At 37.4% G+C, this 18,341-nt stretch overlaps 1 protein-coding gene across 1 annotated transcript in view; it reads left to right on the top strand.

The window, feature by feature from the left end:
- LOC139740060 (nuclear distribution protein nudE-like 1-A) overlaps positions 1-18,341 on the top strand; it is a 295,093-nt gene that overhangs the window by 173,979 nt on the left and 102,773 nt on the right. The window lies entirely within an intron of this gene.

Below are 18,341 nucleotides of genomic sequence, written 5' to 3'. Positions count from 1 at the left end.
TTCTGTTTTTGTCACAGCAGTACATCTTTTAATGTTTCATCAACATGTTTTTATGCGTCTGCCACAAAGTGTCATCGGAGGCGTTTGGAAGGTTTGGGGAATGTTTTTGGGAGGGTTCGTGTGGTTTCCAGAGGTTTTTGCATTGTCTGTCCATTTGTCCTTTCATCCTTTCGTTCATCTGTCCGTCTGTCCATCTGTCAGTCTTTGAGCATTTGGCCTGAAATTTGGCACATGTGACCACTATATATAGTATATAGATGTGCAAACTTAATCGTTCGTTAGTGTTGAACAATACGTTGCCATGGTAACAGCCTTTTTTTGACCAAAAAGCATACAAAAATATTATGGATTCAGCTAACTCCCTCAGTCTTTGAACATAAAGATTAAAATTTGGCACACATGACCACTTTGGTACATAGATGTGCAAACATAATCTGTCGATATTGTTTATCAGTGTGTTGCCATGGTAACGGCATATTTTGAATGAAAATCGTACAAAAATATTGTGAATTCAGTTAACTCCCTCAGTCTTTGAGCATTTAGCTTGAAATTTGGCACATGTGACCACCACTATATATAGTATATTGATGTGCAAACTTAATTTTTCATCAGTGTTGAACAATGCGTTGCCCTGGTGACAGCATCTTTTCACTAAAAAGCATACAAAAATAATGTGGATTCAGGTAACTCCCTTAGTCTTTGAGCATTAAGATTGAAAAATTTGGCACATGTGACCACTATGGTATGTAGATGTGCATACTTCATCTTTCGTCATTGTTGATCAATGTATTGCCATGGTAACAACATGTTTTTCATGAAAATCATACAAAAATATTGTGGATACAGCTAACTCCCCCAGTCTTTGAGCATTTGACTTGAAATTTGGCACACCTGACCACTATGGTACATAGATGTGCAAACTTAATCTTTTGTTATTGTTAATCAATGCATTTCCATGGTAACAGCATATTTTAAATGAAAATCATACACAAATATTGCAAATTCAACTAAGCCCCTCAGCCTTTGAGCATTTGGCTTGAAATTTGGTACATGTGACGGCTATGATATATAAAATTTGTGCAAACTTCATTTTTTCTTAATGTTCAATATTGTGTTGCCATGGTAACACAATTTTTAATGAAAATCATAGAAATCATCAGTTTATTTATCTTGCTCACTCAGTTTTTGAGCACTTGACTTGAGATGTCGAACATGTGACTAACAGTAAGCAATATGTTTATTCACTGTTGAACAGTGCATTGCCATGGTAACAATTTTTTTTTTCCATTAAAAGGTCATAGGCGGGGTCAATGAACTTCCAGGCGTTAAAAAAACATTAATTTCTTCTACAGGAATGGACGAGACACATTTTGGCACTTGCCTCGTTCTGTTCTCTTTTTTTGGGGGGGGGTGAAGGATAGGGCCAAGAGGGTTTGGATGTGCTGTAAAACAAACAACAAAAGAAAAGAACAATTATTTTATAGGGAGGAATAAAAGGGAAGGGAAGGAAAAAAAGTTACCAGTAATTCGTCCATGACGCACGGCCTACGTGTGATCATGGAAGCGTCTCACACCTCCCCGTGCGTACGTATTCATACAATGTTACTGTATACAGTTATGTAAATGTACACATTCCCACCTACAGTATAACAAGAACAAATGTAGAGAAAAGGGAAGAGAAAACGAGAGGTGGCAAGGGGAAAACTGCATTAAGGGCAATTTATAACCTTGTGTGTGACAAATGAAGCAAGTCTATTAGATAGACTTTCTAGAGCTAAAATGATATGAAATTCCATAGCTGAAATGACATGAAATTCCATATGTACGTAGTCCCACGTAATAAGATAAAGTATTTCAGCGTAGACTTTTTGTACACAAAGACAATTTTGAATTCAAAAACCAACTTAATGTCAGAGAAGCAACTAAGTTTTGACCATGGCTACATTTGTGTGTGGTCAACAAATATGCAATTAGGAGAATAATTTTCTCGTAGACATTGTATACAAAATTTTGAATTCATTATTATGAAAAATTTGACATGTTTGAAAGGGAAGCTAGTGTACAACGTGGAATAAAATCCTATCTTTTGGGAGCTACAATAGAATCCGATAGGCGCCGTTCCATATCTTCGTGTTTTCGTAAACTGAATTCTAATAAAGTTTATATGGACGTTTTGCAATGCGACAAAATGATGAACAAAAATCCAAAATATCTTGAACTCAGACTAAAATGTGGGAAAAAAGGAAAACAAACCAAAAAAGAAAAAAAGGTCTGCTTCGAGCATCGATCTCTCTAAAGCATGCATGTGAAACCATTACTCTAACCACTTGGCCATGGAACATCCATGGAAATAAATGTTCAGGCAAAAAACAAAATATAGATTTCTATAACATTTTTGAAAGGAAAAAAAAAATTCCATGTCCACACAACAAATGTGCCCGTGTAAACATGCATTGTACCGTTAGACGGCAATACGGCCTTGTAATGACTGATGGCGCTATGCAATTTCAAGCAAGGGATTGGTTGGATTAAGGTACAGTTGCATGTGGTCAAGAAAATGTGCAATTAGGAAAATAACTTTCTCGTAGACATTGCGAACAAAATTTTGAATTCATTATTTCCAAAAATATTCAGTGTCTGAAAGTTAAGCTGTTGCACAACATCGAATAAAATCCTATCTTTTGGGAGCTAAACAATTGAATCCGATAGGCCATGTTCAGTATCTTATTGTTTTTGTAAACTGAATTCTAATAAAGTTTATACACACGTTTTGCAATGAAACAAAATAAGGAACAAAAAAATAGAAATATTATAAACTAAGACTAAAATGTGGGATCATTTTTTAACAGGTAGTTAGTATTGAATATGAAATGTTTTTTAAAAAGACCAAAAAGAAAAACAAACAAACAAAAAAAAAGGTCTGCTCCGAGCATCGATCTCTCAAAATTGTGCATGCAAAACCATTACTCTAGCCACTCGGCCACAGAACAGCCACGGAAGTACTGTAGCAACAAAACGCTCAAAATAGATACAATGTATGGAGATCATCAATAGATGGAATGTAATACCGAAAATGGTTTCTATCTTGAAAATTTCACCGTGCCTTATGCATATGACCAGACCAAACCATATACTTATCACAGTTTGTTATTTCAGCTACAGTCTCATAAAATTTAAGAGGAAACAAAGCTCAAACAGCTGAGATACAACTGTGAAAAGATTGTCATGTCAATTCAGAATTGGAAAAAAATTACGTCCCATAGACATAACATGTAAACTCGGCTTTGCTTTAAAGGGATCGTATTGTTTTAGTCGTGACCTAATTTCAGGTTTCTTACATTTTTTAGTGAGATAATGAGAAACATCTTATGAAATATGAAAGAGCATGTAATTCCATGAGGAATTCAACGTTTATTTGATGAAAATTGGTTTTGAAATGGCTGAGATATCCAAAACAGAGAGATTCTAATAAAGTGTGGGACCCACCTTTTATTACGATCGCTTTGTTTTACACTGGTATTTGTACTTTGTATTTGGATGTTTCAGTCATTCCAAACCTGATGTTAATCAAATAAACTTTGATTTCCTCATAAAATGGTATGCTCTGTACTATTTCATAGGTCTTTTCTTGGTATCTCGCAAAAAGTTGAAAGCCCAATTCTCATCTCCACCAATACTGTAACATCCCTTTAATCTCAATTTTCAGTATGATGACGTCATAAAATTGCAAAACAATCACATTGACTTAAAAGACAATTGTCCAAAGTACAACACATATGAATTTGGGATAACATTGAGGAACTGTAAGCAAGATACTTGCAAATGAATGTCAGAAACAGTACATAAAAAAAATAAATTCCACTTTCTTGAGTTCAGATGACGATTTGATGACGTGATGCCATCGCCAATGAAATATTGATACTTGAGATGTTATTTAAATTTCATATTGTTTTGAAATATGCAATTATAATAACATGGGCTTACCCTGCAGTTTGAATAGCTATGACAAAATAAAAAAGACATTTTTTTTTCAATATATTTGCACATAGACGCACGCGCAGAATTTGAACTTTGAGGCACTCCCATTAGCTTCTTATTGGTCAAGATTGACCGAAAACCAATGGATATTAGTACTGGATGTATCAGGAATCCAAATCAGTCAGAAAAAGTGCATTTTCATGTTGCTTACGCGAAAAAAGGCATGGTCAGACATGCACTCACAGAATTTTTTGAAATGATTAAACTTGTCTGAAACGTCAAGAAAACCAGTCGAGAAGTTGTTTTGAGCATTTTTAGATTTTGACGCGTGCATAGGTAGGCATCATGATGACCTACGTGATTAGCATAGTGCAAGACGATCAGAAGTGACTTGAACTTTAAATGTCTACCGAAAATGATTTATAAGGAAATGACATTTAGTAATGAAGATATGATCGATCATCTGACATCGTCTCAAAATCACAAAATGGCGCCTAGATGATGTCACAGATATGGTTTCGTCAGTTTTCGTCATGAAAAGTTTCATGTATTGAGATATTGATATGAGATATGTTGACTGCAAATGTCATGTTAATTGGTCATGTCATTGTTGAAATATTTTGTCCACAAAATTCTTCAGAAAGAAAGGAGAATTTAAAAAAAGGAAAACTCTGTACAAACACCGTAAGTGATACGCCGTTAGCGTATTACCTATTAGACTGCTAGTATCTTTGGAATTATACAACCCTAGAAGGAAGATAAATTTGTTATCATTTGAAAGAGGATATGTACAAGCTCTAAAACTTTCTCAGAGACAAGGGTGTGTTCTATTAAAGAAAAATCACGGCTGATGCTTTCCTTCCATGCTTTCCTTAATTTTTTGATGTTATCGATTATTTCTGCAATATTTCAGGTTAAGATAGATATTACAGCAAACTTACTACATGACACGAAAGTACATTCATTTCTTCATATTTTTTGTGTACAATTCGATTCAAAACAGTCAGTGGTTACAAAGATATGGCAGTTTTAGATTACATTGTCAAACCAGTTTCGAAACTTTCTGGCATTGGGTAAAAACCTCTGGCACGTTGGGGGTTTTGGACCTGGCACATTAAGAGTTAATCCCAAAATGAAATGATTAATTACTCCGAAGGTTTAATAATCCAAAATGAAAAGCTCCATTCTATAAATGAACGTTCGAAATAACAAAACTGATTCCGTGTTGGAATTAATGAACCTTTTTTCTCTTCTTTTTTTCAGAATAAAAAATCTGTTATCATTTTATCATTATTATCATAACTTTCGGAGTAATGAACCTTCAGAGTAACAAAACTGTAATCGTTGTGGGGCCGTTGTGTTAACTCGATATTTCACTGGCAGTGAAATGAGGGACGGGCTCACCTATTCCAAAATAAAAAAAGGTCCATACTATAAATGAATATTTGAAATAACAAAACTGATTTCGTGCGGGAATTTATGAACCTTTTTTTTTTTTTTCAACATAAAGAATCTGTTATCGTTTTATCATTATCATAATTTTTCACTGGCAGTGAACTGAGGGATGGGCTCACCTAATTGCTTTGCATAATTAATGTGTAAAACATCGGTAACTCTCCCTAAATCAAGAACAGGTCTTGAAGCAGAATAATTAACGTGTAAACAAAAATCAAAACTGCATCACAGATTTATATGCACATTGCTAAAGAGAACATAATTTTTTTCTCTCCCTGAAAAAAAGAAAGAAAAAAATGATACTCGATAGGTAAGGGCATGAAATGTGAAATTCTGAAGACAGAAGTTGTGCAGGGGAAGCACCCCTACCTCAAAAGGAAAGGAGCACCTGCTATAAATAAATAATATTTGGTTTGTTCACTTTAAAATGTGGGCCGTTATTTTTGAAGCTCTGTGTGCAGTATCCATGATTAATTTTATGCGGGAAAAGCGTAGCTCCTTGAAGCAACAGCATGATGGAAAATGAATTAAACAACACACACACACACACATAGAAAAGAAACTTCCATAAATCAGAACAGCAAGGGCAGGTTCACACTCCATACATTATAGTTGTTAGATTCACACACTTCCTAAACTTTAAGTTTAGGTCGAAAACTTAACTCTGGATGATTAGCTTGTAGTTTAGCACCGTGTGGACACACTCGAAAGTTTGCGATCTTAAAGTTTAGTTGATGATTAGAACCACGAGACATCTTAGGGTTTATGCTCTCTCCATGAGCCACGGGGTTCCCACTCGTTTTGCCCTGTGTGGACACAATAATCAAGAGCTTGTGAGTTTGTGTGAACCTCGCGTCTCGTTCACTGCTCTATTTTGTTTGGGCACAAGGCCATCTAGCAAAGACTCGGCACTTCCATTGTAATCATCAAGTGGGGCTCGCTCATAAGTTGTAACTTAAAGTTTAGGTGCATGTGTGAACCCGTGTCGTGAATTCACGAGTGGAGCTAATCATCGATAGTTAAGTTTTCGACCTAAACTTCAAGTTTGGCAACTACGTGTGTACGTAACTAATATGTTGAAAACTTGTTACTGAATCCCAACGGATCAATTTTTCACGGAACAGTTGACAGTGATTGGGACAGGGAAGGGATCCACCAATCTAGGTCATTACCTAAATTCAATCATTCCTTGTTATTATCAAAATTATCTAAAAATTTAATTCAAGTCCGTTCATAATATTTTTGAGCTATTTTGCAAAATAACTGTAAACAAACAAACTAATAACCAATGCTGGAAAAAAAATCAAACATAAATCCCATTTCTCCCAGGAGAAGGAAAATTGAACATTCACGAATGACGTTTATGAATCCATGGAAAGTGAAAAGCGCGAACGGAACGTATGGCTTTTTAGTAAAAAATGACCCACTGAAACTACCAAACAAAAATCTGCATTTGGTTATTCTAGAGCACTTTGCGGAAGATGAAAGTAATTCTCCCTATACGGCAATGAAAGATTCCATAGCCACCACACATGCTTTGGACACATTTTTTTCTCGTCATTGCCGATGGCCAGTTTACTAAACATAGTAGAATTAGTATAAATCCTTATAAAAAATATAAAACAAAATTAAAAAAACAACAACAAAAACTCCTGGATCCTGACGGTGGATCCCCGGCTGTAATCCTGATCACTACCAAAAGTTAATCATCCTTGCGTCATTACCAACCAACTGTTTCTGAAAATTTTATCTTAATCTGTTCACAACTTTTGAGTTATTTTGCAAATAGAGAGACAAACAGGCAGACAAACAAACAAACAAGCAAACCAAAGCAGCAAAAAATACAACCTTCTTCGGGGAGGTATTGGCATGCATTTCATGATTGCCCCTCTGTTTTTGCGTGACCTGACAACAAGAGTGACAACAAGCGGGTGTGTGTCAGATTTCCTCAGCCTCACTCTCCCTTGCTCGGTTTCTGCCCTCTCTCCCTCTCACATGCACGCACATCACACGAACAAGACTCGAGCGGCAGGCCTTGCCTGTGGCTGTGCAAGTTAGTTCGCACGAAACGCTGTGTGTGTGGATCATCCCAAATCAGATTATGTGAGCGAGTGTGTGGTGTGTGTGTGGAGCTGCGTTGTTGCGATCTGTGTCGGATAACTTTTTGCACTAGTAAACTGCTGCTTCTTTCAAATTTTAGCTTCTTTTCCGGCCAAATAATCAAAAGAGGAAAAGGCGTGGGCCAGGTGCGCAATCCAAACTTGGTCTGAACTGAGCTTGCCAGAGCAAGTTCACACTTGGTATCTCCCTTGTCGGCGAGGTTTACGCTTGTCGGTAATTGTCTCTTCAAAGTTCATGCTTGTCGGGACCGACAAGGGTGATATACACTGGCAAGATCCCTGTCATAGAAGAGAAAAAATAGCAAAAGAAATATTTTTTATTAGGCAATGAAAGAATGTTATGTATGGGACAAATGTGTTATGTATGGGACATCCCCATATATGTTGCATGTGAATAAGTGCAGCTAGCTAGGAAGGTCTCCCAGTGCACAAATGGTCGATGATCCTGCAGACGACATCCCAACTTTGCAGCCACTTTGAATTTAAAGGCACTTGAAACAATACAGGTACTTGACTATTCAATTCTTAACGGGGGTAATGGCAAAATACATTGTACACAATGTGAATTAGCATTAAAGGGATGGCATAGTTTTCTCAGAAATGGGGATTCAGGTTTTAATTTTTTATAAGCTGATTAGAAACCACTTATAGATAATATTAAAGAGCATACAATTCTATTATTATTATTATTATTATTATTTATTCGGCAATTCAGTATACAATGTACAATACAAGCTGATATAAAATACAAACAGAAAATCGTAAATACATGATATAAAAATTGTGGTGGTTCCAGGTGCATGCTGCTGGTTGCCAGGGGAGGAAAAGGCAAACTTAATCACAGAGGCTCGAGACCTTCCTCCCCGACCAGTGCATGCACCCAGAATCAGCTATCACATATCAATGTAAAACATATGGAAGAGATAGGACATGTATTCACTAAGATACAGAATGAAACATTTATAACCTTTGACCCTAATTTACATACCCAAAATGGTGTCTGATCAAAAAGTTGTTATTTTATGAAATAATGTATGTGACATGAACTAAGCATGTGCAAAATTTAAGGGTGATAGAAGCTGTTTTTCTTGAGTTATTGCAAAGAAAGTTGCAGAAAGAAAGAAACATCTCAATACATTGCAGATAAGCTTTAAATTCAACCAAGTTTTTTAACGTAATCCCGACATCGTATGAAAAAACGAACGGTACATTCACGATAGTCCAAGATCTCAGCTACAACACATTAAAATCTGAGAGAAATTCATTGAAACATAAATGAGCTAGTGCTCGAAAAAGATAATCATGTCAATTTTCATTTGCAGAAAAACTGCACTCCCATAGAGATAACACGTCGTAACGAAGATACAGAATGAAGTACATGTATATTTGACCATTGACCCAACTTTGCACAGACATGATGGCATCTGAGCAAAAAGTGGTTATCTTGTGAAAAGATTCTTATAACATAGTCTTTGCGTGTGCAAAATATGGGAGAAATAAGACATGTATTCACTAAGATACAGAATGAAACATTTATGACCTTTGACCCTAATTTACATACCCAAAATGATGTCCGATCAATAGTTGTTATCTTATAAAATAATGTACGTGACATGAACTAAACATGTGCAAAATTTGGGGGTGATAGGGGCTGTTTTTCTTGAGTTATTGCAAAGAAAGTTGCCGGAAAAAAAAAAAAACATCTCAGTACATTACAGATAAGCTTTAAATTCAACCAAGTTTTTAACATAATCCTGACATCGTATAAAAAGAAAGGGTACATTCACGATAGCCCAAAGTCACAGCTACAACATATTAAAATCTGGGAGAAATTCATTGAAGCAGAAGTGACCTAGTGCTCGAAAAAGATAGTCATATCAATTTTCATTTGCAGAAAAACTGCACTCCCATAGAAATAACACGTCATAACGAAGATACAGAATAAAATATATTTCACCATTGACCCAACTATGCGCAGACATAATGGCATCTGAGCAAAAAGTGGTTATCTTGTGAAAAGATTCTTGTAGCATGGTCTTGCGTGTGCAAAATATGGGAGAGATAGGACATGTATTCACTAAAATACACTAAAATTCTAAGAGGAACTCAAAGTTTATTTGATGAAGATCCACTTTGAAATGGCTGAGATTGTCACAGGGGACTTTCCTCTGAATGTGGGGAATGAAAGTCCTCCCTGCGACTGGGATCTTTTCTATATAGTCAAAGATTGACTTAGTCAAAATGCAGCAGATTGTTAACAGACCATTCATTCAATCAACTCGTTCGACTTTCGAAATTTCGAAATTAAGTAGCCAATCACACAGTATTCTTACAATATAACAATCAATGATATTTATTATGCTGGTTTCAAAGTTGTGATGGTTTACAATAATAACATAGTACAAACTTGAGTACAGATTTCCAGTTCGACTTGATCTTGAGCTTGGTTGCTCTGCTCGGTGGCTAATTCTAAAAGCTCCCTTGCTTGGTGGCTCTAGGCTGTTGATGATGCCCTGCCAGAAGTAGCGGGTCGTCTCCCCTTTCTGATCGTTGGCTTCCCAACTTCGGTCCTTGTCTGAACCCCAAACTGTGGTCCTCTCTGGAACCCTAAACACCCTGTTAATTTGATAACATGATATTTCCCTTATAATTTGTGGTCTTTTATTATCCTTGATTCTGTTCATATAACTTTAACAAAACACATTTATTATTCCATCCTATTAACACAAATAATTTCCATAATAATGTTTCACAATGTATCATTATCTTTCAACGTTGAGTAGGGATGATTAATCAGCCCATTAAAATCTAAGCGTTGTTCTGGGTCTCAATTCCTTCCACAGTGCAATTAAACTTCTGTTTGACATACAAACTTCACACATACACTGCCATATCGGGAATTACATAGAGATTACAAGTTTCCAACAACTTTCAATTAAATGGTTGTGTACTTACAACAGTTGTTGGGGTTTAAACTCGAATCCTCCTAGATTCTCTTCTGGACGGTCAGGCTGTCCGAGCCGAAATGCAATCCTTGAATCACAATGATTCCAACACTCTGCTACTCTCTAACTTCCCGATCTTGAAGTAACGTAGCCTGGTCCTGAGTGTTCCGCAAATTGTATGGCATCTGAATTTTGCGCCTGAACATTGCATATGTATACATTTGTTGGACCATAGGTCTCCATGTAAAATAAGTTAAATGAAGTGACTTCCTGGAAAGTTTTTACAGAAGTCCTGCCCCCTTTTCTTATTGGCTGGCATTTTATGCCTGTCAAAACTTTCTTAAGTATTTCATTTTGCATTGGTCAAGCCTCCGCTTGACGTCATGACTTCCTGTCCACGGAAACCAAGAATTATGTGAATTGGTCCTGTTTTGACCAAGCTATAAACTTGTGTTTTTACGTCATGAATGACGTCCACATTCCAGATAGTATGAGGCATAGCATCAGGGATACCCTTTTCTCCTATTTTGACGTCACATAGGGTCTACTCATCCTAAAAACATTTAATTCCATATCACTGTCTTTTACTTTCATTGTGCATCTCAAAATCTCCTTATTTGGTCATCCTGATGCAGGCTTTTGTCTTTAAAGTTGCACTTCTTTTGTAACCATTAGAATGACATCAATTTCTTACATGATCTACATGATAATATTAATAAAATGAGACAAATTATTACGTGACAAATACAAAATATGTCATATCATGACAGAGATATTTAAAAAAGTAAAAAAGTGGTCCTAATAAAAGATACGACCCACCTTTTATTGGGACACCATGTTTCTTGATATCTCAGCCGCTTCTAAACTGATTTTTGTCAAGTAACTTTTTTTCCTTTTAGAAATGTATGCTCTTTGATATTTCATATAAGAAGTTTCTAAAATTGTTTTGTAAAAAGTTAAACCAGAATCCCCATGTCAACCAGAACAATACAGTCCCTTTACCAGTTCACCTTCATAGACATGTGGGTTGAGTGAATGCAGCAATATTAGTAGAACACATCAGTGAGAGTTTGAGCAAAATCGGACAATCCATTAAAAAGTTATGTATTTTTGAAGTTTCTGCTCAGTCAAGGCTGGATGAAAAGACTACTATAGCTTGTGATGTCACATGAGTACAACGATATAAAGAAAGAATAAGGAAAATTCAACATATTTCCATTTTTCTTGCATAACAAAAGAACACTCGGCTTCTCTCTTTCAGAAGGCAGGGGGAATAATATTACCCTTAACATACGTCAGTAGCAAGTCGAAGAAATGTGCACTTTATTCAAAAAGTAAAGTTTTGTGAAATTCTCTTTTTATTTTCCTTATATAGTTGTACGCATGTGACATCATACACTGTAGTAGTCTTCTCTTCCAGCAGTGACTGCGCAGATACTTAAAATATTCGTAACTTTTGAACGGATTGTCCAATTTACCTCAAACTTTCACTGATGTGTTCTACTAATATTGCTGCATTCTCTCAATCCTTATGTATATGAAGGTGGACTTGTCCTTTAAGTAGAGACCTCTGATTTACAGCTAGTAATGAAACGGAATATTCATACAGATTGAAAGATTGCAGCAATGTTAGAACACATCCGCAAATATTGAAGTAAAATTGGATAAGGCATTCAAAGTTATAAATTTTTGAAATTCAATGCCAAAATTGCGGGATATTATTTTTAAAAAAAGACACAGTTCATGACATTTTTCATGTACAATGATATAAAGAAAACATTTAAGAAAATTCAGCAAAATTTGATTTTGTAATGAAAAGTGCATGTGTACACATTCCCCCAACTTGTTACTCACATACGTACATGTATGCTAAGGGTAGTACATTCTCCCTGCTCTTTGAAATAGATTTATCTGTCAAGTGCTCTTTTACTTTGCTAGAAAACGGAAAATAATTATGTTAAATTTCCATCATGCAGTGTGCATACATCATGTCATAAAACTGCACCAAAAATTAAAAAATTACTTGAACATTTTTTCAAAACTTTCACTTATAAGTTCTACTCATATTGCTGCATTCCCTAAATTCGCATTATATTAGAGTTTTATTCTCCTTAAAACAAAAAAGAACACATACACACTTTCAGTGATAGTGGGTACTGTTCACCACACATTGCAGAGGTTAATACATAGTGAGCTTGGTCTGAAGTAAGTAGCTTATTCAAGGCGCCTGTACCACACCGCCAAAGAGCTTGTACAGTTGCAGTAAGGATTTCCCACCTCCTTGGTTGCAGTGTGTAGGGTCTTTGCCAACATGTGAAAGCATGTGTGTTTGTATTTACGTTTCGTCGATCGCAATCCAGTGACTGCTGCTTTGATGGATATTGCATTAGCTTTGCTGCATGCATATTACTGGTAAAGGCTACAGCTGGACAGGAGGAAGATGTGAGCAAAGCAGAACTTTTTTTGACAGGATTTATTTTGGAGTATAATCTTCCCATTGCAACCACATATCATGCAGGACCCCTCTCCAAGAAGATGTTTCCAGACCCGAAAATCGCCAGCAAGCGCAAGTACATGTGCAGTTGTGCTAGAACCAATACTAGGACCTAAGCCTAATAAATTTACTTTTGTAGTAGATCTGCAGTAATACATGTAGACCTAGGTGAGTTGTCCAAGCAAATTCACAAATTCTATAGCTGAGAAAGCAAGCAAGGTCAGGTCCATTTAGTCTAGCGACTTTTGGCAGCAATGATGGGGAAGATGCACAACTTTATCCTGTATTGTCAATATTGATTTCACCAGTCTTTATAGTGAAACTACAGGACAAGTAGAAGAGGGGCTGCTGAGTTTGGCAGCCTGTGAAAATGATTCTACTGGGGAAAACATCTTCGTACTCTTGGACAAGGAACTGAAAGAAAGAGAAGATTTAGATACTGTATACTACTAGAGTACTACTGGAGCTAGACCTATGCGGAGTCTTACTGAGAAACCTCCCAATACTGCATCAACTTCAAGGACTTAGGCCTCCTGATAGAGTCACTAATCTTGAGAAACCTTCTTATGCAGGCCTTGAAGCATCAAAGACAGTATACAAACAAACCCTGAATGCTTGTAAAGTGAAAGACACTCAAGCTGAGAAAGCCCCACATATATCATCACAGTTAGTGCATGTTATGAATAAACTGAATGCATTTGATTTACAATCAACTCAGCCAAGGATTGATTGAAATATTATGTGTAACACACATTTACCCACATTTGTTATTGATAAAAATGTCGTATCAGCTCCAGATATGTTATGTTCCCTATCATTTGTAGACCTGTACATGTAAATGCATTCCCCCTCATTTTTCCCCAGCATATTTTTTTTTTCAAAGGTGCCCTTTTCATTATTTTGATTACTATAAGAAATGTCAAAATAGTGTGAAAATAAGAGACTGACAAAATGGCTTAACCCCAAGAGCTTGAAAATCTGATAATCTTCGTCCGTCATTTTTTCGTTCATGTAGAGTTAACCCGTTTCATGCTGAAATCTGAAATCCCCATAAACTTAGTACACAGGCCACCAGGTTCCCGTATGGAATGGGTTAAAAGCTATGTAGGATCTAGATAGACAAATTCTAGACACTACATTTAAAAAAAGAAAATCAATTTTTACTATTTTTTAGTAATTTAATTGTGATTATCTTTAAAAAATGGAGAATTTTCCAACATGAAAATGTTCCAAAATAAGCCTCAGATTGCACCAGAGAGCATAAAGAACCCCAGAGCTTCCAAGGCCCTAAGGCGGGCCCTGGAACCCACCACAAGGGTCAGGCGCTCCGTGCTCAAGATATGCGCTTTGCGCACATTATTTGGTGTCGGTTACAAATCGTCCCTGATTTTGATTTCCAAAAGTTGCCCTCTCTGTTTGTGTGTGATTAACATGTGTCCTATGGTTGCAAACATGTTTATTATTTAAATGCTTTGATGCACATCTTTACCTGGAAATTAGAAATGGTATATTTAAAACGCATTTCTGAGAGTGGATGTGTGATTATGTGCGTTTTTGCGCAAAAATATGGTGCTTGTCTTGTGTTCCTGAAAGACCCACGTTTGTTCCTGAAAAATGTGGTTAATGTTTCTGATAACCATCCTATAGGGTTGGCATCTCTGGTTTGTATCTACTTTACCTTTCCTTACCAAATTAGTATGGTCTTTCTTTTTGAAGAGACCCCTGGTAAGATCCCTGCTTCCTTCGTGGAGCCTTCCCGCCGTTCTTTAATAGGTCCCTTGCCAGGGCTCCCTTTGAACTGTTGGCCAAAGCTTCCCTTCGGAACCTTGCATTGAAGACGGTGTTCCTGGTTGCCATTGCTCCTTTGTGCTTCATGCCTCAATCACAGACTTATTCGCTGGAAACGTGCAGGGGTGAGGCTGATCCCCAGGCCAGGCTTTCTCGCGTAAATTCAGACTGAGTCCTCGAAACCGGTGAAGATATCTCCTCCCACGCTGTCATGATCCAAGAGCAGATCATAGAAAGGTCTGCCTTATGCTGTGTGCCAGACTTTGTGAATGTGTGATCACTGGACATCATCCACTCTGCCCACTGTCGTCGGAGGTTGTCTTTGAAGGGTTTGTTTACACAAACATTGAGCAGCTGCAGAAGAGATGTCATTCCTCCGGGGATGATCGCCAGGTCAACATTCAGTCCGTGCATCGCCACCTTCATCGCATCTGTTTTGTGGCATCGAATGGCATCAAGTATCAGCAGACCCCACATGCACTGGAGCCAGTTATCAACAAGTTGCTCATCCATCCACCCCTTCTGCTGCGCCTAAACAAGGACTCCTGGAGGAAGCTTCTCTTTTGGGAGTGTCTTCCTCTTGAACACAACGAAGAGTGCCAGCTTTCCACCGTCTGTGGTGCATGACAGCATAACCGTGAAACGGTCCTTTTCGTGTCTTGTCATGGCGATGTTCACTGTCTGTGTTCCTTTGGTGGTGACGGTCACGCTCCAAGGAATGTCAAAGGTCAGGGGTGTCTGATCTGGGTTCCCGATCCCAGACAGCGGGTATTCATGCTGGCGATGCAACTTGATGACATGCTGCTGAAAACTGGTGATCTTTTATTGAACGTCTTGGGGGAGTCACTGGGAAATGTGTGTCCGATGGCGGACAGACAGACCATGTCGCCCCATGAACCGGTAGGCCCAGGTTTGACTAGCCTTAACTCTTTATGTGCCATATTGGAAACCCCCCGTGTGCCACATTATTCTGAGATACCAATGTAGTCATGCGTTGAGAAAACATTCTGTTTTTCAAATCTATATAACTTTTATAGATTTATGTTAAATTGTAGATGAAGTAAGCAAAGTTGTAGAGAAAATGCCAAACTTTGCATTGATGTAAATTCTATGACAAATCTATAATTGCTTTTCTTTCTAATGCCCAGTAGCTACATTGCTGTGAATGTATGACTTTTGCACACAAAGTAGTGACAAAAGCTTAGAATTTGCACGCAAATCCAGTATGAAACACTGCTTGTTAGTCAATCACCACATGAAATGTAAGCTATAGACGAGGGGACGGAATCTCGACAAATGCTTTCATTGTACTGTCGCATTTGGCGATTTATTGATCGGTTCGGGCGGGTTTGGCGTTTGAGCGGAATATGCGAAGTTGGCACGCCGTCGACTGAGTTGGACGTGCGAACGTGGCACATAAAGAGGTAAAAGTCATTGATGCTCATTGCATTGCGATGACCGTTGCTCTGAGGTCAAAGATGATATAGCGCCCGCCCGCCAGTGTGGCGCTCTGTCATCTTTGGTGTTATTGTATTTTGGTGTTATCATGGATCTAAAATTTGGAACAATTTACCTGATTTCATTCGAAATGCCACCTCTATTAACTCATTCAAATGGCATTGCAAAATGCTTAGTTTAATTGATAGACTTTAGACATTTGTAAGCATGGGTGTGTTTGTTTGTGTGTAGGTACAGTGCCGACCGCGGGAAACGTCACGCAAACCCCTAGGGCAAATGCGGGAAGCCCTTTCGTCCGGGCGTACTAGTTTATACGCGGGCGTTTGGACGCGTACAGACGAGGGAAGTCGCCCGCACTTTCACGCTCGTCTGAACACCCGCATTTGCCCGAGCGCTCCAGCGCGGAATTAATGATATGAAAATCAAACTCTCCCGTCAACCATCGGCTACATGAAGGAAATTAGCTGAAATCGATCCGCGAAAATCTTTTGAAAAGTATCAGTAATTTGTCGGATGTTTGCTTTTACGTTCGAAAGTAAAATAATAACCATAACATTCAGCTCCCGAATATGCTAAAGTAAATGTCGAATGATCCCTTTGACGTTTGGAAATGAATAACAATAATACTCCGTACGATGATAAAATAAATGTCGGATGTTTGCTTTTACTTTCGGAAGTAAATAGCAATAACATTCATCTCTGGAAGATGCTAAAATAAATGTCGGATCTTTGCTTTGACGTTCGGAAATGAATAACAATAATATTCAACTCTGTACGATGATAAAAATAAATGCCGGATGTTTGCTTTTACGTTCAAAAGTAAATGACAATAACATTCAGCTCCGGAAGATGCTAAAATAAATGTCGAATGATCCCTTTGATGTTCGGAAATTAATAACACTAATATTCAACTCCGTATGATGATTAAACAGATGTCGGGTGTTTGCTTTTACTTTCGAAAGTAAATAGCAATAACATTTGGCTCCGGAAGATGCCCAAAAAATGGCAGATGATTGCTTTTTACGTTTGGAAGTGAATAGCAGTAACAGTCTGCTCCATATAATAAAATAAATGTCGGATATTTGCTATTACATTTCGAAATGAAGAACAGTAACATTCAGCTGCGTTTGATGGTAAAGTAAATGTCTGATGTCTGCCTTGACGTTCAAAATGAAAAACAGTAACATTCGGCTCCGTACGATGCTAAAATGATTGTCGGATGTTTGCTTTTAAATTTGGAAATGAATAATGGTAATGTTCTGCTCCGAACGATGCTAAAATAAATAACAGATTGTTGCTTTTACATTTGAAAATGATTAACGGTATCAATCGGCTCAGTTAGATGCTAAAATAAATAGGGGATGTTTGCTTTCACGTTTGGAAATGAAAAAGGATAACATTCAGCTCCGTAAGATGCTAAAATGAATGTCGGTTGTTTGCTTTAACATTTGAAAATGATTAACGGTAACATTCCGCTCCGTAAGGTGTCAAAATACTAGTAAATGTTGGATGATTGCTTTTACGATCAGAAATGAATAACGGTAACTTTAGCCTCTTTACAATGCTAAAACAAATGTCGGATAAATCAGATAATTTTGCTTAACATTCGACGTCGTGCGATACCAAGTTGATTGCATAAACCTTCGACACTTCGTTGCTGCTCAATTTTATTTGATCTCGACATTATGGACGCTATACCTATTTGATTTAATTGTCCTTATTTTATCAACCTTCGACATCAGCCGCTACTTTATAGTTTTCTCAATCACTGACGTCGGACGGTATGACCTAATCAACTTTGGACATTGGTCGCTATTTAATGATTTTATCAACCTTACACATCGGTAGCTATTATTCCGATGTTCGTTATTCCGAAGGCTCTCTAGTCCGAAGATTCGTTATTCAGAAGGTATATTGTTCCGTTAATTTCATTTTCGGATTCATGAATCTTCGGAATAACGAACCTTCGGAATAACGCCACAAACGTTCAAATTAACGAATTTGTAGGTTTAGGGAATTTGTGTGTTTCGAATTTAACGACCCTTCGGAATTACGAACCTTCGGAATATTACGAATAGCACCCATCCAATTATCAACCTTCGA

This window comes from Diadema antillarum, unplaced genomic scaffold (assembly GCF_040938485.1).
Source record: "Diadema antillarum isolate AM-2024a unplaced genomic scaffold, OU_Dant_1.0 seq00000830_RagTag, whole genome shotgun sequence".
Lineage (NCBI taxonomy): Eukaryota > Metazoa > Echinodermata > Echinoidea > Diadematoida > Diadematidae > Diadema > Diadema antillarum.
The sequence above is the reverse complement of the archived record's forward strand: the minus strand, read 5'-3'. Positions and strand labels throughout refer to the sequence as shown.